A 22,188-nucleotide genomic window follows, 5' to 3' on the forward strand; every position below is an offset into this window, starting at 1 on the left:
TGAGGATAATTTTAGGCTGATTATTTTTAAGAAACAAAAGACTCAGAAAATTTTTCTTGTTACCTCCCCCTTAACTGCCTAAAAGAATTCAGATAAAAACCCTGTCTCAGGGAGCGAGCTATCACCTTAGCATCACATGAACTAGGTGGCAGATAGGGAAGAACCTAGAAAAGCCTGTATGTTGAGCTCCCCTCTGTGTTTTTCCATGTCTGTGTGGCCAAACACTTGCTTTCCAATGTTTGCTTCTTTTCACCTACCTGTGAGTTGCCTTCCTTCTCTTTGAAGTCCCTGACTCTCCCCACCCCCAACATCTTCTTTTGTTTTTAGCTGAGGACAGTATTTAAGGTGATGGCTTTGGCCATTTCGGTGAGTTACTTGGTTTTCCTGGTTTTCTCCCATGTATACATGTTATTAAGCTTTTGTTTGTCTTTCTCCTGTTAATCTGTCTCACGCCAATTTAATTCTTGGGCCAGCCAGAAGAACTTAGTAGAGGAAAATTTCTTCCTCTCCTACAATACTTACACAAACCTACATGGTACTACCACACACCTAGGCTATATGGTACCAATACTACCACACACCTAGGCTATATGGTACCAATACTACCACACACCTAGGCCATATGGTACCAATCTTATGGGACCACTGTTGAATATGTGGTCTGTTGTTGACCAAAACATCATTATGAGGTGCATGAGTGTATAAGGACAAGGCAAAATGACGTGATCTTGTTTTGGAAGAGGCAAATGTGGCATAGCAGAATGATTAGGGAGTTTGCCATCAAATTGACATAGATTTCAATCCCACTTCTGCCACCCAACAGCTATGTGACTTTGGGCCAGTTAGTTGGCTCATTAAGCCTCAATTTTCTCTTCTGTGAAATTCAGACACATAGATGAATATTTACATAAGACTGCTGTGAAGAACCTCGCCAGAACTGTGTTTAATAAGACATTGACAGAAAAATATGTAAGATGAGTTAGAAATTGATACATGCTATAAGAAAAGTGTTTACTCAGAGCAGGAAGAGGTATTATTTGCATAAAAAAATTAAAGCTTAACCTTGTTTTCTGTTTTTAAAGAAGTTATGAAATTCTGAGGGATTCATAAATATCTATAACTACATTATGTGTAGCATATGTATTTTTGGTGTTTATTCCTATCTATTTTCTTAGTAATGTATGGTATCTCTCTTTAGGTTGTAAACTATAATATCACATTTTGGGCTTGGTGTAACTTGCCTTCATTTACAGAACTATGTTTCTATAGCAAGGATAAAAACACATACAGGTGTTTCATATTTGAATAAAATTACAATGCAGTTGATTCCAATATATGGTAGCCGAATTTTCAGAGCTATTGTGGAAGAAAGATAGGAAAAGCACTTGAATGCATGATTACCTTTTCCCGTATTACTACAGTTTATAGGTTAGACCCCCAGCAAAATCCTTCAACGCCTTTTGTGAAGACTATTAATTACTAACTGTTTGTAGATATATGAATTCTTTGAATTCACTTAAGAATGATAGTGCACTCTGAGCCATACAGCATGCCCAACCTGTCCTCCTTATCTTGGAGAGTACCATCTCGGAGAGTGAACTGTTGTTTTAAGTTCTCCTCCGGAAAGCACAGTGTGGGTTCTCTGCTGGAGACACATGCTGCATACTCATTGACTTGAATCAAATGAGATGACTTTATGCTCTTAATCCTCAAGTTATTTTTGAAAATCATAATGTACTCATTAAGCAATTACTTAATTTCCTCATGTGTTTTCCTCAGAACTAAGTATTAATTTATGTTTTTGTATTTATATATAGCTATTTAAGAAAATCAAGATATTTGCACGAAAATTTAAAAATTTGTCATGAAAGTATTCTCCAGAAATAGTGCCTAATTGCATATGGTTTGCTCATAAACCTCAGCAGTGGTTAACTTAGTTTGTGTCTTCTCAGAAGATGGCCTTAAATACCCCCGGCTGGGTTAGATCCTCTTTATATGTATATCCTCATCCTGCATTATAGTGGAATTATCTGTCTATGTCTGTCTCCCTGTTACACCCTATGCTCTGTGGAAGATACTGTCTTATCTAACTTTGTGTGCCTACTTCAGAGACCAGTACTTTAAACAAAGACATTTATCTGAACTGAACAACTTAACGGATAAATGAGTGAATATGAATCCTGTAATCTTTAACTGTTTTGCTGCTGCCATTTCACAGGCTGGAATTTGGCCCAGAGTTCCTATGTTTCTTTTGGGGAGAATATTACTGACTCATTTTTCTTTTTTGAGGAAGATTAGCCCTGAGCTAACTACTGCCAATCCTCCTCTTTTTGCTGAGGAAGACTGGCCCTGAGCTAACATCCATGCCCATCTTCCTCTACTTTATATATGGGACGCCTACCACAGCATGCCTTTTGCCAAGCAGTGCCATGTCTGCACCCGGGATCCGAACCGGCAAACCCCAGGCAGACTAAGCGGAACATGTGCGCTTAACCTCTGCACCAATGGGCCCGCCCCGACTCATTCTTAAGAGTGTTTCACCTAAGCCTGGCATTTCATAAGTCTCCTACTGTACTAAGTTCTAGGCCCACACACTTTGCCTAATCCAGTAGAACGCCTCATCCCTGAGGGTAAGTAGCTGTTGGCTTTGTGTACTGCGCCCTTCTCCAGGAACAACTGTACTTACTGCTGCATTAGGAGCTCCTCCAGGGAAGAAGCCACGGTATTCGAATTAAAAGTCCCTTGGGCTCAGAATTTAGGTTAGCCACAAGGTACGCAGCTCAGCAAACTTTGTAGTTTTCAACTGGGTGCAGTGCCATGGGTGCTTTTGTGCTCCTAAGAGGGACAGGCACCGAAACAAACTCCAAATGCTCAAAGAAAAAGCACTCTGCACCATCTCAGGTCACCTTTCAAGCATCAACCTGCCCGTGTTATTCACTGTGCCAGGAGCTTTCACTCATTTTTAACCCTCACAATCTTTTTTTTCTTCCTATGGTTTGTAGTTTTTGAATGATAGTTAAATCCTAGTGAGATTGTTTATACCGTGGGAGTCACAGGGAGCCTAAGGTTATGGTAATATTACAGTTATTCTCACAATCCTTTCATTATTTCAAAAATTGAGATATTATACAAAGTGTGTTGAGTGCACTAATATGAAGTGTACAGCTCGATGAATTTTTACGTATGTACACACCTCTGTAATTACCACCCGGACCAAGAGACAGAGCCTTTCCAGCTCCCATTAGGTTCCCTTGTGTCCCTCCATCCCCCAGAGGTAACCATCATTCTAAGTTCTCTCATCATTGGTAAGTTTCGCATGAAATTTTTCTGGAGAAAGTGAAATGATTTGACCAACAGTCCTGCGGGGCTAGACCACACGCAGGCTCGGTTCCCTCCCTAATGGGCACCCCGCGGAGGTTCCAGGGGTCCAGGGAGCGGCGGCTCCGCGCTCACTGACCTGAACCAGCCCCACCAAAAGGCGCTCCGGGCCCCACGTAGGCGGTACGGAGCACGCCACAATGGCTGCCCCGGGCTCTCCCGCGCTGGCCTGGCCGTATCCTTCCCACCTTTCGAGCGGGTGCCCCTCCGGCGCGACCGACAGCCGGGCGTGGCCCTGGGCGCCACCCGCCCGAACGTCAGCAGCCAGGGTGGGGGCGCTCCTGAACCCGGGATGTGGGGCGCGCGCCCATTGGCTGCACTTCCCTCGGCGGGCCGGCCGGCCGGCCGCAGCGCCCACCTCCCGGGCGTCTCTCGGGGCTCCCATTGGCGGTTCGCATCCCACCCGCGCCTGCTCCCGCCCCCCTCCGGCCCGGCTGGAGACCGGGTTGGGGGCGGGGGTGCTGAAGCCGGGAGGAGGGTGAGCGGTCCTCCCGGTGAGGGGGCACGAGACAGCCAATCAGGGCCGGACGTGGAAAAGAAGCGCCGCGCCAGCCAGTGACATCGCGAGGTCCGGGTCGGGGCCGGCTGACGCGAGTGCGGGTGGCAGCCAATGGGCGTGCCACTGTTCGTCCGCTCTTCATTAGCCGGTCGGGGGCGGTGGAAGAGCGAGTGAGGAGAGCGCGGCGGCGGCGGAGCCATCGTGGACGGCCAGGGGGAAAGCGAGGCCCGAGCCTCTGCGTCTAGGTGAGAGGCGGGGACGCCGGGTAGAGAGGCCGGACCGCAGGCCCCTCCTCGCCTGGCCCGGGGGCCAGCGCGGGAGCCCGGGCGGCGGGGCAGGCCCAGGCGGGGGCGACCTCGGGCGCCCCTTCCCCGCCCCCACCCTCGGCCGCCCGAGCCGGGGCGCCCACCTCAGCCCGGTTGGTCTCTGCGCCCCTGGCCGGGCCGCCGCCCTCGGCAGGGCCGGCACCGCGAGTGGGGCTGCAGGGAGGAGCCTGGTTTGCAGCCGCGGAGCCCGGGGGCGCCGCCTGGGGTGGCGAGGCCGCTTCGAGGTGGCGAAGGTTGGGCGGGGTAGGTAACGGAGGAGCAGGCTCGTGTGCCCGAGGGTGGCCGCCAAGGGGGCCTGCGATTGCAGGATTCTGGGTCTGGGGTAGGAAATCACTGATGGGAAAAGGATGATGCTCAGAAAAGCGTGCCCGGAGAGAAAGTGCGGAGTCCGGGAGTGGGGTTGGCTTCTTGGAAGTAGGCATTGGCGGGGTGGGGGTCAGTGGGAGTGGAGGGAGGACAGGCTTGGGTTTTGAAGGTTATGATCTCTGCGCAAATGGGGACACGTGGATCCGAAGTGAGGGGCACCTACTGCAAACGGCAGGTGAGAGGGGAAGGTTTTTAGGTGCCGTCTGGATGGAGGCTGATTAGAAGGCGTTAGGTGGCCAGTTAGGATAAAGTCTACGGAGAACAAACGGCGTAGGTTGAGCTATGATAGCTCAAGGGTATGGACCTTTTATGAGTAATTGAGCAAGAACAGCTGTTCGTTTGGGCAGGCACGGGAGAGCCGAATGTCTCAGGTAGGAGCTAGTCAGGCAGGTTCATTGGCTCATTCGCTCCTGATCCAGGGCCCAAACACTCAGACTGGTTAACTCTCACTGCTGAGACTGATGGTCGTGTGTCTCCCCGCCCCACCCCCGCCCCCATAGTTCGTCTCATTGTTTTGCCTCAGCAGCAAACTCACCCTCTCAGAAGTAATGACACAAGGATTGTTTGATTTGGATTGGATGGCAGTGAGGAATCACTTAATGTTTTATATTAAACAAAGTGGAATGCGTTGGCTTAAAGATAACGTTGGAAGATACAGAAAATGTGCCCTACGGGGAAGTTTCTCAGCTATCTTGTTGGGCATGTGTAGTGTAGCTTAAAAATGACGCGAGATTTCTTATAGTAACACAAGTGAGAATTAGCATATAAGTACAATCTTATAGGATCAACTATTTTGATGTGGTAGAGTTTGATTGTGTATCATGCTTGTTGAGAAATTTTTCAGCCTTAGGAAGAGTTTTGTAGCTAAATAGGTTCAAAATTCTTTTCACTTAGACAAAGACATAGTATGTGTGTATCACTGCTGTTGCCTTTTTGGAATTTTTATTTATGGGGTGTGGGTAGAGGTTGGGGCCAGAGAAGAAGGAATAGTGAAGGAAAGAAGGAAAAAGTGACCGCCTGCTGCATTTCCAGTGGCTTTAAATGGGAGGAAGTATAGACAGTGAGGTGTACTTTCTGCTTGAAGGTAGGGTGAATGGGTTGTGAAGAGTTAAACACTTCTCGACAAACATAAGACAGTATAGTGTCAAGGACAGAAACCAAAGAGGGCATTTATTGTATAGGATGTTTGCTTATTAACTAGATCAATAAAGCATTGTATCGAATGGCTCATTCTTTAGGACATAGAAATGATTTTGTGGAAGTAATTTCTTGGTAATGCTATTCACTGATCACATTTTACCCTTAGTATAACAGAATACCTCAGTGCTGAGATGCTGAGGCGACTGGGAACAGAGAAGTAATCTGAGTGGTGTGGAGTTAATCAGGGAAGGTTTCCTGGAAGAGGTGAGTTTTGAGCCATTTTTTGAGCTAGGAGTTAGGATATGGGTTACTGGAAAACATGAGGATGAGGTTCCAGTAGTTTGGACATGCTATTGGCAACTGTGGGCAAGAGTGACAAATTAAAAATGGTTTTTAGGGAGGATTGAAGATTCAAATCAAGATTTAACGGTGTAGAAATCAACTAAACCTGTTACTGTAGCTTAGTTGATAAACGATGGTTCCACATGGTGGCTAGGAGAGAAGAATTAGAATAGTTGGTGATGGATAGGAGATAGGTAGTAAAGGGAAGCACAAAAATATTTTTTGATAGTTATGATAAGAGAATATGGTGAAAGTTTTTAAGTTGGGTTATTGAGAGGTAGATTTGGTGTTCAACCATATATGATAATCATCAACATTTTTTGAGTTCTGCATTAGATTATGTTGTTAATAATAGCAAAATTTATTGGGTGCAACTTAGTGTGAGACACTGTTTTGAGCTTTCTAAGCATCATCTTCCTTTTTCATTGTCCCTATTTTATAGATAGGGAACTGAGATTCAGAAAGATTTAATTTGCCCAGGGTCACCCATCTAGTGAGTAGCAGGTCAAAATTGGCAAAGCCAATTAGTAAATGTTAATTGAGCATCTGCTTCATGCCTGGCACTTTTGTTGAGTGCTAGAGATTTAAAGTTGACAAGCCAGTCCAAAGATTAGGCCTGAGCCTTTTTTTTTTTTTTTAAATTTCTGGTGCACATTTTTAGTTTTCAAGAGTTCTTTTTTGTTATTTGAATGTTCCTATTTTATAGTATCCTGTTGTTTTATTTTATTATTTTTTTGTTTTATTCAAGTATTGAGTCATTTTTTTAGATTATCAAGAGTTAACAGAAGAGAGCCAGTGAAGAAAGAGAAAAAGATTAATTGGAGAGACTTTTGTAGACACTGAGAAATATACTGTTTAGGGAAACTTCAGATAGAGTTTTAAGAAAGAGGAAGTGGTCAGCAGCAAAATATGTAGCTGAGAGAACAAAGATTGAGAAGAACTCCTGAGTTGAGTAAGGAAAAAAGTAATGTAAATTTAGTCTCAAGAAAGCCAGAATGAAGATATTAAGATATAGGCTGGTATTTAATCATGTTTAGTGGCAAGTGCTCTATATAAATTTAAATTTTGGTATGATCACAGTTATGGTCAAATTCTTAGGAAAGATGTAGGAATGTCCCCTTGTAATATTTTGATTTTGGGCTGATAAGATCATGGTTGGTTTAAAAATGCTTGTACTTTTTGTATTTTCCCAAGTTTAAAAACACAAACATTATTTTTATAGTTAGTGGAGAAAAATCACTCAACTGAAATGAGTTTATAGTGTGGGTGGGCTAGTCTGTACTATGTTTGAGGTAGGAGAAAAGGCAGTCTTATTTCAGTACCTACTGTAGATCAGCCACTTTGAAGGGCACATACCCATCTTGGAAATGACTGGGTTGTTACTGGCGGAAGCATCGTGACTGTATATCCTGAAAAATGGTATTTGCTTAATCTGAGGGGTCAGGCTACTAAAGCACCCTGAATCGAGGAGATATGGTTTTGGCTCTCCTGAACGTTATTTTCTTAGAGTGTAATAAATGAATTCAATAAAAAAAAAAAAGCCCACTCATACAATTGAGTCATTTTAACTGTCTTTTGGCCTTCCATCCTTTCCTCTTCCCACACATTAGTTCTATAGTTCCTCTCTTCGTTAGGTTTGTAAAGGGTTAAGATGATATGAAAGTCCTGAATTTACATGTAACTAATACTTAACTTAAACACTTAACATTCCTCATTGTTTTCTGTTCCCAATTTGAAGAAGAAAAGAGACAAATTTCAAGAAGCTTTTCTTATCAAATAATTATTTCAAAGCAAACTAGTAGGATTTGCCCTAGAAGCATTTTAGATTTATTCCAATCTCTAAAATGGAGACAGAGGAATCTTGTGGGTCAAGAGTGGGACTTAGTGTTTAGTTTAATTTCATTTGGTCCATAGGGATTGTGAGAAGAAACTTAATGTTTCATCTAGGCACTGTACTATGTTCCTTAAATAAATGATCACGTTTAATTTCTATATAGGGGCTGGCCCCGTGCCGTGGTAGTTAAGCTCGTGCGCTCGCTGGCCCAGGGTTTCATGCATTTGGATCCTAGGTGCAGACCTGCATACTGCTCATCAAGCCATGCTGTGCCAGTATCCCACATATAAAATAGAGGAAGATTGGCAACAGATGTTAGCTCAGGGCCAATCTTCCTCACCAAAAAAAAATAAAAAATGAAAAAATAAAAATTTCCATACAGTTCTCTAAGGTAGATATCCCATTTTACAGATGAAGAGACTGAGGCTCAGACAATGAAGCTTAGTAACTTTCCAGAGCTGAGGGAGCTAAGTGGCGGAACTGAGATTCAGCCCTTGCTTTGTCTAACTCCAAAACTCATGCATGTGAGACAAATGGCAAGAAGGACTTGTTTTTATTATTACCTACAATTGAAAAAAATGCCCGGGCTGGCCCTGTGGCCGAGTGATTAAGTTCGAGTGCTCCGCTTTGGCAGCCCAGGGTTTCGCCAGTTTGGATCCTGGGTGTGGACATGGCACCACTCGTCAAGCCATGCTGAGGCAGGGTCCCACATGCCATAACTAGAAGGACCCACAACTAAAAATATACAACTATGTACCTGGGGGGCTTGGGGAGAAAAAGGAACAATAAAGTCTTTAAAAAAAAAAATGCCACCTAACCTTAGATATTTAGTAACTCTTTGTTACCATAGAAGATAAGACTCTGACTGTGTGTGTGGTGCCTTGTGACTCTGGCTCTTAAATGATAGGGTTTTTGTGGGTCTTATAGGATACACTATATTACGTTTAGAGGTGTCTGTTTTCCATTTTAGTAATTTTTGAAATGAAGATGTATTTTACGGTCTATTTTAAAATGTTTATGAAATGGTACTGTCTTACAGTCACGTGTCTTAGAACTGAGAAAGTGTGGTATGTGCATGTAGTCTTCACGTGTAACTGAGCAGTTTGCTGTGTGCATTTTCTTCCATCTCCCCCGTTTACTTAGCCTGTTACTTCCTTTTTTTAGTATAGTATAATACAGAATTGAAGTATATATTGATAACAAAATAGCCATTCACTTTAGCTAGTGAATATTATGGTGTAGAAGAAAATAGTTTGCTGTAGAAAATTTGCAGGGCACTGTTAATCATCAGATCTGAGTTTTAATTTTGGTTTTGCTTCAACTTGATGTGTGGCTGGAGGCAAGTCACTTCTCTCTGAGCTTTAGTTTCCTCATCTGTAGAATGAAGTAGGGAGGGGACCTTTAGGCCTGTCTAGCTTGAACAAACTATATGCCCTGTTTCTAATTAAAAACGTGGATGTCTTAGATTCCTTTGCTAAGGGGCTGGCCCCATGGTTGAGTTGTTAAGTTTGCGTGCTCTGCTTCGGTGGCCCAGGGTTTTGCTGGTTCAGATCCTGGGTACAGACATGGCACTGCTCATCAGCCCATGCTGAGGTGGCGTCCCACATAGCACAACCAGAGGCATTCACAACTAGAATATACAACTATATACTGGGGGGGCTTTGGGGAGAAGAAGAAGAAGAAAAATCAATAACTGTATTTATTGCTTTTTACTATTTTTTTCTTGTCTCCCTGTCTTCTCTTCCTACCCTTTTTTTCATGAATTCTTGAGGGTACTGTCAGATTCTTAATTAATTAGATAAGATTTTTTTTTTTTGAGGAAGATTAGCCCTGAGCTAACTGCTGCCAATCCTCTTTTTGCTGAGGAAGACTGGCCCTGAGCTAACATCCATGTCCATCTTCCTCTACTTTATATGTGGGACGCCTACCACAGCATGGCTTTTGCCAAGCAGTGCCGTGTCTGCATCCAGGATCTGAACCAGCGAACCCCAGGTTGCCGAGAAGCAGAACGTGCGAACTTAACTGCTGTGCCACTGGGCTGGCCCTGAAGATGAATTATTTTTGATATCCTCATTTACCAAGACAGAATATCTGAGAATGTGGGTACCTAGTAAATAGTTAATGAATGAATAAATATATGCTTTATCTGAGTTAATAAATCATTTAAATAAAATACCATCAAAAAACTGTTGAAGTTTCATTGAAAGGTAGTTCTGTGTAAAGATTGAAATGTGTTGAGTAAATTTGTCTGCTCTTTACTGGGAACATGTACAAAGAAGGAAACTACTGGGTCTGTCTTTAAGAAGCTCTCTGTTCTAGAAGGAAAGGCAAAGTTCTTTAAACTGTATTATAGGAAATTGCCAATATAAAAAATACAATAATATACATATCACCAACTTTAAAAATACAATAACATATGTATAACCAACTTTAACAGTTATCAACTTGTGGTCAATCTTGTTTGATCTGTACCTCCACCCACTTCTGCTCCCCCCCCCCCCTTTTTTTTTATTTTGAAGCAAATCCCTAGACATTTTTAGCAATTATTACCATTGTTAAAGAGAAAACCACAGGCCCAAAATGGCGTCACTGGTGCTGAAGCCCATGATACCAAACCTAGATTTCATACCTAACCTAATTGCAGTTACCCAGAAATGTAATCTTAATCAACCAGTCTGGAATTTTCTGGTCAGTACCAATGAGATAATCTGTCACGTGGGTCCTCTGGGCCCTCTGCTTCCTCTCCAGAGGAGGAAGAGGCAATCTGCATGATAAAACCCTTTCTGGGCCCTTCCCCCCAAACAGCAGGTCTGGCTCACAATAACCTTTTCTTTTCTCATAGCTTCTTTGCCTCACCCTCCCTCCTATAAAAACCTTCCATTTTGTGTAAGTCCTCTGGGAGTGCCTCTGCTTGCTAGGTAAGATGCTGCCTGATTCATGAATAGTTGAGTAAAGTCAATTAGATCTTCGAATTTACTGCTTGGATTTTTGTTTTTAACACTATACAGCGTTAGTGTCACAATAGACATGCTAATCTAAGTGAAATGGAAATTTGTTCGTATAAGTATATTTTGAGACTTGTATTTTTATACTGTGCTGGGCGAGAGAAATTAGGATAATAATCGGTAGGGTGGGGATAATGTAACTGGGGAGATTGAATATACATGTATAAAACAGAATGTAGCAATGCGAGATCCTATGCCAGAATTGGCGACAGAGATTCTAAGTGGAAAATGACATTATTTCTGAATGAAAGTAGGATTTAGGCAAGGAGAGAAAACATTTAGGGGGTAAGATGAGGATGATCACATGGAGAAAACATGCAGTTAGAAAAGTCTAACTTTAGCTTCAAAGAAAAAGTTTTGTCTAAATCTGTATCTCTCTATATCTTTTAGACCTCTACAAGATGTTATTGACATAGTGTAGCTCTTACATCAGTACTTGAAAAAAGGCAGTTCCTGTATTCAAATTGGGACACACTACTTTGTAGTAGGACACTTTGTGTCCATGGTGAATTATTTGACACATTCCTTTAAAAAGGCTTCTGAATATCTTAGTTCCACATGTATTAATAGATCCGTTTTGTCTAGAATGTTTGTGTGTGCCATCAGCTTTCAAGTATAATCATTTTGAGATTTTAAATGGTGGCATGTCGTGTGTGTGTGTGTGTGTGTGTGTGTGTGTGTGTGTGTGTGTTTGATAACCATTTGACAATTTTAAGACTACTTTGAAATATCTAGTTTACCTCATTCTTGTCTTTGGAATTTTTGCCAGAAATGTTGGCATGACAGTCACGTGAGAAATCCTTCTTGAATTTACAGAATTCTTACCATTATACCTTATTGTTTTGGAGTATTAAATACTTTGAAGTATTAACTGAGAAATAAATCTTAAAATATATTCCATAACGCAGAGATTCTTACTCAGAGGTCGTGAACCTCTTAGCATCTCCTCAGAGCTTTGTGCTATCTCCTCAGAAAAATGTTCATCACACTTAGTTTTTCATGTAATTTCTGGGGGGTAATAAGACTCTCAGGACCCATTCATATATCCTTGGGGTTCTATGGATTCTGGTTTAATAATCCATTCTTTAATGTATTGGCAGAAAGCATACTACTAAAATTGAACTCAAATTTATTTGTTCACCTTTTACAAACAAATGGCTTTTTTTTTTTCTTTTGAGGAAGATCAGCCCTGAGCTAACATCTATTGACAATCCTCCTCTTTTTGCTGAGGAAGACTGGCCCTGAGCTAACATCTGTGCCCGTCTTCCTTTACTTTATATGTGGGATACCTGCCACAGCATGGCTTTGATGAGCAGTGCCGTGTCCATACCTGGGATCCGACCCAGCGGACGCTGGGCTGCCGGAGCAGAACTTGCAAACTTAACCACCGTGCCACTGGGCCAGCCCCTCATTTTCATTATTGAGTGACAAAATTATAAAACTCATTATGCAAATACCTAATTAAAAAAATAGGCCAATTCTTATTTGGTTTATTGGGGAAAAACAAGCTGTAGCGAGTTTAATAAGTATGTAGGAATGGATTTTACCAAAGATTTTGGAATAAATGTGTGGTACTTTGTATAATGGCTGCTGTCCATCCTGAATTAACAGGAAGTAGAATATATGACTTACGAATGAATAAATTTGTAAATACTATTTTTTTCAGAGGTAAAGGAAAAAACTTCTTTGAGCCATCTTGCCCCTACGTAGTTAAGATCCGTGGAGTGTTAACCTAAAAATAGCCAAAATGAGAGGGAGAAAGGCGTTTTTTGGAGGTCAAAAATTTGGCAATTTGGGGAGCATTGATTCAGGTAGAAACCCAAATACTGTCTGATTACAGGAGAGGGGCTCAAGGTTTTTATGGGAAAAAAGGAGGAAGATGAAGTAAGTTGCATTAAAGAAGAGTTCATTGGTGCCAGATGAGGTAAGGCTAGATTTGTACTTCTTTGATTGGTTAGTAATTTGATCATCAGCAAAGTCCAGTTTCATCAGTCCGTATAAACAGTATTCTTGTCTTTACTGAGTTCTTGAAATTTTGGTGATTTGGTCCAGTTTGGAAGATAAAGAAAACAAGATGTGCAAGGCAGTTCCTCTGAAATGGCGGCTCCAGCTCTGTTTTAATATGGCTCCATTCATCTCATCTCTCACAGGAGGAAAGGATCTGTTAAAGTATTTGAGTGGGGCTGGACCCGTGGCGTAGTGGTTAAGTTCACGTGCTCTGCTTCAGCAGCCCGGGGTTCGTTGGTTCGGATCCTGGGCGCAGACCTAGCACTGTTTATCAAGCCGTCCTTTGGCAGGCGTCCCACATATAAGTAGAGGAAGGCACAGATGTTTGATCAGGGCCAATCTTTGTCAGTGGAAAGAGGACGATTGGCAATGGATGTTAACTCAGGGCTAATCTTTCTCAAAAAAATATGTATTTTGAGGTTCACATTTGTGTTAAAATAACTGTGATACAGGGGCTTAGTGATACAGGGGCTTGCAAACGTGTATTGGACTCACAAACGATTGATTCTCAGTGGAACCCTGTCATGTGTTTATCATCCATCTAGTTCGAAGGATGGTCTTAATAAGTTTCTTATAAATATGTGGTTTAAAAAACCTGTGGATTGCACCTAAAATGTAATCATGATAATGGTTGTTATCATTAGCAGAGTCCTTAGGAGATGGGAACACGTGAATTAGCTGCTTATGGGATATTTGACTCTGTGGAGCAGTGTGTAGGCTGTTTGAAGATCACTTAATATTAGTTATATTGCTTTAAAGTGATAACCCTCTGACCTGTTGGAGTTAATAATTTTCTGAGTACCTAATGTACTACTAGGAAACAACTCATTCTAATATGTAGAAATAGATACACAGACTTTGAGAGCGAGGAGAGGATTTAAACATCAGTCATCTTGCCGCCCCTTCAGTGAATTTTACGGAAGATCACAACAGTTACTTGACTTGCCCAAGGTCAGGTGGTTAGTGGCAGTCCTGACGGTGTAGTTATTCATTACTCTGCCTGATTTTTGCTAAGTCTCTTGGGCTTATTTATTTTGGCTGTCTTTTCTTTCTGGATCTCAGTTTCTGGAGAAGAAAGTAGCTCAACACTAGAGTTTTTATTTAGCATTGTGACTTTGATTCTCAAGTGATAAATTGGCTAAAAGTTACCTGAATTTTTATACTCTAATGTTTTTACTTTGCTATTCATGTTCTCACCCCATCTTTAGCACAATAACCCATGATTACAAAGCTCTTTGGAGTAGGCTTCTTAGGAGGTTAGGCAGTTTCACACCTGGAAACAGATGCTAAGAATTGAAAAAGTCATCAAACACTTCCCTCATGTTTTCCATACCTTTCTGGGCTGATCCCTGCCTGTCAGCATTTAGTTGCAAGCTGTCTTTGAACCTGGCAAAGGTTTTTTTTTTTTAATTATTTTTTATCTTTCCTTTTTCTCCCCAAAACCCCCCAGTACCTAGTTGTATATTTTAGTTGTGTGTCCTTCTAGTTGTGGCATGTGGGACGCCACCTCAGCGTGCTCTGATGAGCGGTGCCATGTCTGCACCCAGGATCTGAACCGGTGAAACCCTGGGCCGCCAAAGTGGGGTACGTGAACTTAACCACTCCGCCATGGGGCCAGCCCCCTTTGCAAAGTTTTAAAGATAAACTGGGAAAAGATTCTTTTGGGGGGGGGGGGTATTATTATGAGATTTAGTGGATTTAAGACATTCCTGAAGGCTTCCGACTCAAAGCTAGAGTCTGGAAGGATCATTGATGGCCAACTTCAGATAAGTTATTACTTCCATGAGGGCCCTTATTCCAAGTCCTTAGGCCGCATTTGGTTGGTGTAGTCCTGGTGGCCAGGAAGAAGACCTGCCCCTTAGTGATTTGTTAAGCAGATGTTGGTTAGAACAGTGACTTAGAACAGTGACTCTCAAGCTGTTTTAATCACGGCCCTTTAGCTAGGTCATTATTTTTTCTTTAATTTTTTTAAAGATTGGCTCCTGAGCTAACAACTGTTGCCAATCTTATTCTTCTTCCTTTCTTTTTTTTCTCCTGCTGTTTCTCCTCGAATCCCCCCAGTTCATAGTTGCATATTCTAGTTGTGAGTCCTTCTAATTGTGGCATGTGGGACGCAGCCTCAGCATGGCCTGATGAGCGGTGGCATGTCCGTGCCCAGGATTCTAACTAGCGAAACCCTGGGCCGCCGAAGCAGAGCACGCGAACTTAGCCACTCAGCCTTGGGGCCAGCCCCTAGGTCATTCTTTGGTTCAATAATTTCCACTTTCTTGTGGAATAAGAACAACTCGTTGTTCAGGTACAAGCATTTTTTAGGGAGAGGGACTTTCTACAGCAATTGTTACTGAACCAGTTACATTTTGCCTACCGCGCGAAATGCCAATCACCAAGACAGACAAATTTGCAGCAGAGAAAGGATTTCTTTACAAGCCAGCCAAGCGGGGAGATAGGAGACCAAATCTCAAATCTGTACCCCTGGCCCACCCCCGAGAATGGGGATTAGGGCTATTTATGGAATAAATGGGGCAGGGTGGTCTGAAGTGTGGGGATGAATGATCGAAGGTAAGGAAGTGAGGTAATTGATGATCTGTCCAAGTGTAGTCAGGCTTCACGGCTCTTCATAGGCCACGTGTTCACAAAATGGTGGTGTTAGCAATATCTGAGGGTGGAGTTTTCAGCCCCCCGATATCAAAGGGTCACCTTTTGGTCATCTGCACGGCCCAGTTGATGAGTCAGTGGTATTAACTGGTCAGAACTGGAAAAGGAGTCCAACTCTCAGTTCCTGAAACGCTTAAGCACCCGTTACCGTGGTGACCCAGGCCACAGAGATGCTCTCTAAGGGGTGGGCTCCAGTAATGCATTATCTAAGTACTTTTGCAAACAGCTACCTGAATATAGTTAAAGCAAGTTGGCCCCTGGTTTCCCAGTTAGGGATATGCATGGTTCCTAATTGAATCACAGAAAATAAAGTCTAGACTAGTTAAAAAACTAGGCCTCAAATCCTAGTGATGCAATTGTGTAATACATTCTGCAGGTTCAATAAAACAACTAAAACTAAAATGAGAATAATGAAGCTCATCTAATGGTAATTTTTAATTAAAAGTAAGAATAATGATAATTGAAAACCGTGACCAGCTAAAGACAACACAAATTCACTGACGGGGAGTGTCCCTCTTGAAAATTACAGAATTCCAGCTTTTGAGTCTGCACATATGGTAGGAGCTTCGCAGCATAGCGAGTTGCAGCAACTAGTTATTAATTATATACAAATTGAAGTCTTTGGTACATTCTAATAATAACATGCTCATTTTTGCAATATTAATAACTGGCTTAGTAGTTTATTCATAAGTAGCCTTATGGATCAAAGGAACGTCATGCTTTCTCAATCATTTGTGGTCCATGGGAAGTTTGGCCCATTTTTGGACAGTTAGAAGGTAAGGGGCTTTTCAGGAGCATTGTTTCCCTAGCTGTTTTGGGAAATTTGTGGAGGGCTGGGCTTGAATGGAGTTCAATGAGCCTCTTTACCTCAGGCCAGTTTGTGGTTTTTGATATGCTAATATACTGTATTGATCCTGGTTGGGGATGAAGTAGTTTTGCAACCCCATTTACCAGGATTCGGAAAATGCTGACTGGGAGGGCTGGAACCTGTTTTTAGGTTGCGCCTTGAGAACAGATTCAGAAGGTGCGTAAGAAAGTGACACGAGAAACAGGAAATACAGCAGGAACTTCAGAGCACTTTCCTGCTGCTAAGTATTGCAAGTCGTTTGCTGTAGTGATCAGATGAGTCTAAACTGCTTCTAAGCAGAGTTTGAACTACTTCTGTGACCACTGGGATACCTTGTTCTCCCAGCTTGTTTTGAAAGGTAACGAATCTTCATGAGTAGGATTTGGTAGTTTTAAATTGGACTGTACAAGATACATAATTAGTAATCTGCATGAGTCACTTTTTGGGTAAACTTGTGGGTAGTCTACACGTAGTATTCAGGGTAAATATGGTACCTTTTCCTGTTAACATCAATTTTACTGAGTAGTTTGAAATTTTTTTTTTTTTAAAGATTGGCAGCTGAGCTAACATCTGTTGCCAGTCTTTTGTTTTTTTCTTCTTCTACAAGCCTGCTGGTACATAGTTGTAAATTCTAATTGCAGGTCCTTCCAGTTCTGCTGTGTGGGACGCCACCTCAGCATGGCTTGAGAAACCGTGCTAGGTCCTCACCCAGGATCCAAACCCACAAAACCCTGGGCTGCCAAAGTGGAGCGTGCGAACTTAACCACTCGGCCACGGGGGCAGCCCCTGAAACATTTTTATATTAATCCTTAGATATATTATGGTGTAAAACACAAAACTTTCATGAATTTTTAAGCAAAATGGGATTTAGTACACTTAAAATACTAGTTTGACTTTGTGTATTGGAATATTTTATTTCACTTTTCTGAGTCTGAAAGTATTAGGATAAAAATTCCATGTCTTAACATGAAAACATTTTTGTTAATGTAAGGAGAGACTATAGCACAATAGTTTATCTAAAAAAGAATCATGTGTGACTTGTGGAAATTACTTTTTTAAATTGTTTTCCCTCAGAATGGAATCGAATACTTGTTTTCTCAACAGTGGAATGGTTTATTACCAAACTGTGTGTAATGAGAGCACAGCCCTTCTGTAGGCTTTACGGTAGAGAAGTCACCCAACTCGTGCAGGCCTTAAGGATGGAAACAGAAACAAAGGGAAATGGATATTGCTGAAAAATACAAGTTTCCTTGCCAGCAGATTGTAATTGTAATGCTGTAGAATTGACATTTTCTCTCTGACTGAGTAGAACTTGACTTTTTAATATGTCTTTGTGTTTGACTTTTACATATGACTGATTTTTCTTGTTATCTAATGTTTTCCAGGATAGTGAGGCCCTAAGGCATTTTAACTCTTGCCAAAGTGCCATGCTCACAGAGCACCATCAGTGTACAAAATAGTTGTATATTGCCCTAAGAACTAATGAACCTGTTGAGATTCCTTACCACCAGGAAGTACCTTGGACATTGAGGAAAGTAGGATACAGAGAGTTAAATATTGGTATATCAGTGTCTGTGTGGGCAAACAGAGTGGCCATTATATCTACTTCAATGAGTGCTTACAATAGGGTTGGACACTGGCATCTTTTATTGAAAAAAGAAATGTTAACCAAGATGCTACAGCCATTCTTTTGTTTGTGGAAAAATGCCTTAATAAGCCTTACTTTTTGAAAAAGGAAAAAGGAACCCACTATTCTTACCAGCACGGCTACAGTAAATAGTTTGTACATTTTGAGTTTGCGTTTTGACCCTTTAATTGTTGCTTACAGCTTTCTTTCAGAGGAGGTTTTATTTTATGTTGTCTTAATCAAAACACTAAATAAAGGTTCCACAGTTACTAAAATATAGTAGGAAAGACATTAGACCAGTGGTTCCCATCTGTCTCCAGATGGCATCTATAAGGTGAGGCCTCTTCATAGCCTGACTAAAGTAAGTTGGCTTGCTTTTGGCTAGAACTGTGTCAACTCCAAGTGGTAACTTACTGGTTAGAAGTTCACAGTTAAGTGAACATGGGAAAATGAAATTTTTTATTCAGTAAATGAGGTTATTTGGTAGACAAAGTATTTCAAAGTAGGAGGCTCGTGGGGCCGTATTTTTTAAAGTTTGAGGTGGGTAAAGAAAAGTGTAGTGAGGAACAACTCTTTGTTGTCCCCTAGCCTCATGAAATAGGTCCCACATGGTTTAAATGGTTGACAGTCTCAGGAGTAATAAGCAGTTACTTCATTGTGATCTTTGTGGCAGATTGTGTTTTCTAAAGATAGTAGTAATGATATCTCCCATCTCACGTATTCTTTCAGGGTGACCTTGACTCTTCTCTCATCCCGAGGTGGGGTTCGTGTCCCCTCTCCTTGAATTTGGGTGGTCTTGTGAATCGCTTGTAACCAATAAAATGCGACAGAAGTTATACTGTGTGACTTTCAAGGCGAGGTCAGAAAAGGTGGGAGAGCTTCTGCCTAGCTCACTGGGATACTGCTCTTGGAGCCTTTAGCAGCTTTGTAAGCACTCCAGCCTGAGATTGCCGTGCTGCAAGGAAGCTCCAACTACCTCATGTGGCGAGACCATGGGAAGAGGATCTAAGATGAGGAGCTAGAACTGTTCAGCTAGAGATGTTTACTCAAGCCCTTCCCAAATTCCTAACTCACAGATATTGTGAGAGAGGATAAAAGGATTATGGTTGTTTTAAGACACTAAGTTTTAGAGTTATTTTCTTACATAGCAATAGATAATTACAACACTTCTTTGCCTGAATCTGCTACCGTATACTGAGATTTGACAATGTGCAGATGTACAGTCAGGAATACACTCCCAATGATTTGTTCTGGGATCCGAAGATTAGCCTTATTTTGATCTTTTACCTTTGATATATAAAACTTTTTTCTACCATCCCTTCCTACAATCATTTGGAAAAGCCATTCCTTCCTTAAGAATTTGGTAGAGTGTATTTTGATAACTGAGACTGTTGTGTGTGTTGGAAAGTGTCCATGATATGTTTATTATGGCATGAGAGGATATGCATCATCTTTAGAAGGCCTTCTGCTCTCTACCTTCATTTTAGTTACTATGATATTTGTCCTTCTGTTAGCTTCCTAGGGTTGCTGTAACAAATTACCACAAACTGGATGGCTTAAACAATGGAAATTTATTGTCTCACAGCTGGGGAGGCTAGAAGTCTGAAACCCATCCTCCCTGTGAAACCTGTAAGGGAATCCTTCCTTGCCTCTTCCTAGGTTTGTTTTTCCTAAGGAAGATTAGCCCCTCACATCTGTTGCTTGTCTTTTTTTTTTTTTTTTTGCTTGAGGAAGATTAGCCCTGAGCTAACATCTGTGCTAGTCTTCCTGCATCCACTTTTTATATGTGGGTCACTGCCACAGCATGGTGACAAGTGGTGTAGGTCCACGCCCAAGATCTGAACCCACGAACCCTGGCTGCTGAAATGGAGCACTTTGAACTTAACCATTCTGCCATGGGGCTGGTCCCTCTCCCTAGCTTTTTTGTTGGTAATTTTGGCATTCCTTGGCTTGTAGCTGTGTAACTCCAACTCCAGTCTCTGCTTTTGTTGTCACATGGAGTTCTCCCTGTGTGTCTCTGTGTCTTCACATGGGCCTCTTCTTATAAGGACACCAGTGATAATTGGATTAGAGACCCACTCTGTTACAGTGTGACATCAATTACCTTAACTAATTACATCTTCAATGACCTTATTTCCAAATAAGTTCCAACTCTGAGGTTCTGGAAGTTAGGATTTCAGCATATCTTTTTAGGGGGAACACAGTTCAATCCGTAACAGGCCTCAAGGGAGAGTGGTATAATTATGTTTTAACCATTTGCATATTTTTACTTCACTTTAAATCTGAATGGGGTTTTTAATCAGTACCCATGAAATTCTTTTTTCTTTTTTTTTGAGGAAGATCAGCCCTGAGCTAACCTCTGCCTCCAATCCTCCTCTTTTTTGCTGAGGAAGATTGGCCCTGAGCTAACATCTGTGCCAGTCTTCCTCTATTTTATACATGGGATGCCTGCCACAGCATGGCTTGATAAGTAGCGTGTAGGTCTGTGCTCAGGATCTGAACCGGTGAACCCTGGGCTGCCGAAGCAGAGCACTTGAACTTGACCACTGTGCCACTGGGCTGGCCCCCAGTGCCCATGAAGTTCTGTTCTCTGCATGTTAAGTCCCCCTTCCCTCCAGCATACACACGTAATGTACATAAAATTTGATAGTAGTTTTTAACTGTTTAGGCTCATTGACCCCCTTTGAGAATCTGATAAAAGGAGTGTATTCTTCCCCTAGAAAAATGTACAAATGTATGCATGGGAGTGCACACTTGCACACATATATATACAGACACATTCACAGCAATATTTTATGTGAAACTATGTTCTTGTACCCCCTACCCCCACCCCGAAACCTGTTCATGAACTTTTGGATTAGATTGTTATTAATTCCCATGGATTAGAAATACCTAATCTCCATTTCCCTTTTAGTGAAAAAATAAAAGGGAAAAAAGGAGGAAGTGGATGTATGTGCATGTGTAGGATTCCCTTGTGGTCATTGTAGCTCAATGCAGCTTTCTGGGAAATCTTCATATTTATGTGATATTTACCATGTCGTTAGACTCTTTTCCCACCCCTATCCCCCACATATAACTTTGGCTAAGTAAAATTGTAAATAATGTCATGCTTTTCTGTAGAGAAGAATAATCTAGGTTCTTTTAGACCTGTACACAGTAAATAAACAGCCCTTTCTGTTTTGCCACAGCATTGGGTTAACTCTTCACCTCTTTAAATCCTGTTATTTTTTTTTTATTATTATATCAAGATTTTTTTTTTTTTTTAAAGATTGGCACCTGAGCTGCTAACTGTTGCCAATCTTTTTTTTTTCTGCTTTATCTTCCCAAACCCCCAGTACATGGTTGTATATCTCAGTTGCAGGTCCTTCTAGTTGTAGAATGTGGGATGCTGCCTCAATGTGGCCTGATGAGCGGTGCCATGTCCGCCCCCAGGATCCGAACCCTGGGCCGCCGCAGCGGAGTGCGCAAACTTAACCACTCGGCTATGGAGCTAGCCCCGATATCAAGATTTTTTTTGAACAGAGTAGTGTTCTAGGGTTTCTGAGTCTGTGACAAGATTATATTCTGTGCTTTTCTTCCATTGTAGTCTTTTCTCTGAAATAATATTGTCCAAGCCTCACTCCTGAACATCTTAATGGGCTTTCGTTTTAAAAATACAGATTTTTTTACACACCTTGAAAAAGCCTGTAGATCATGTCTTCGTTTTGCATTTAGCCTTTGGCATATTTATATTTCTGAAGCTTGGTGTTAATTTGTTAGTTTGATTTTGAAGATATTATATCAAACAGGTATTTACTGTCCATATTATGGTGGTATGGATAGTATCTCTAGTGGTAGCGAAGTCATAGGCAATGAACTTTTAGACCATACTGGTTTCCTGTTAATGCCTTTCGCATTTGTAGTTCATTTTTCTGAATGTGTAATATTGGAAATCATCATTTAGAACAGGAGTTGGCAAACTGTGGCCTGCAAAACCTGTTTTCCTGTTTTTGTGAATAAAGTTTTATTGGAACACAGTCATGCCCATTTGTTTACTTATTGTCCGTGGCTGATTTTGTGCCCAAAATGGCAGAATTGAGTAGTTGCTACTAAGATTGTATGGCCCACAAAGCTGAAAACGTTTACTTCCTGACCCTTTACGGAAACCTCTGCCAACTCTTGG

The 22,188-nt window shown here is 41.7% G+C and overlaps 1 protein-coding gene and 1 long non-coding RNA gene across 7 annotated transcripts in view; one reads left to right on the forward strand and one right to left on the reverse strand.

Annotated features, from left to right (window-relative positions):
* Nucleotides 1-3,644, reverse strand: part of LOC139084222 (uncharacterized) — a 60,936-nt gene extending 57,292 nt beyond the window's left edge. The window contains exon 1 of the long non-coding RNA XR_011541633.1: nucleotides 3,458-3,644. This is a non-coding gene — a long non-coding RNA (uncharacterized lncRNA). The remainder of the gene's footprint in view (nucleotides 1-3,457) is intronic.
* FAR1 (fatty acyl-CoA reductase 1) overlaps nucleotides 3,530-22,188 on the forward strand; it is a 76,696-nt gene continuing 58,037 nt past the window's right edge. For 3 of the 6 annotated variants that reach the window (XR_011541627.1, XR_011541628.1, XM_070626402.1), the window contains exon 1: nucleotides 3,545-4,122. The gene's annotated coding sequence lies outside the window, so the exon portion shown is untranslated. Of the gene's footprint in view, nucleotides 4,123-22,188 lie in introns of all 6 variants that reach the window. The other 3 variants (XM_070626404.1, XM_070626405.1, XM_070626403.1) reach the window with 3 other exon arrangements.

Source organism: Equus przewalskii, chromosome 6, assembly GCF_037783145.1.
Source record: "Equus przewalskii isolate Varuska chromosome 6, EquPr2, whole genome shotgun sequence".
Taxonomy (NCBI): domain Eukaryota; kingdom Metazoa; phylum Chordata; class Mammalia; order Perissodactyla; family Equidae; genus Equus; species Equus przewalskii.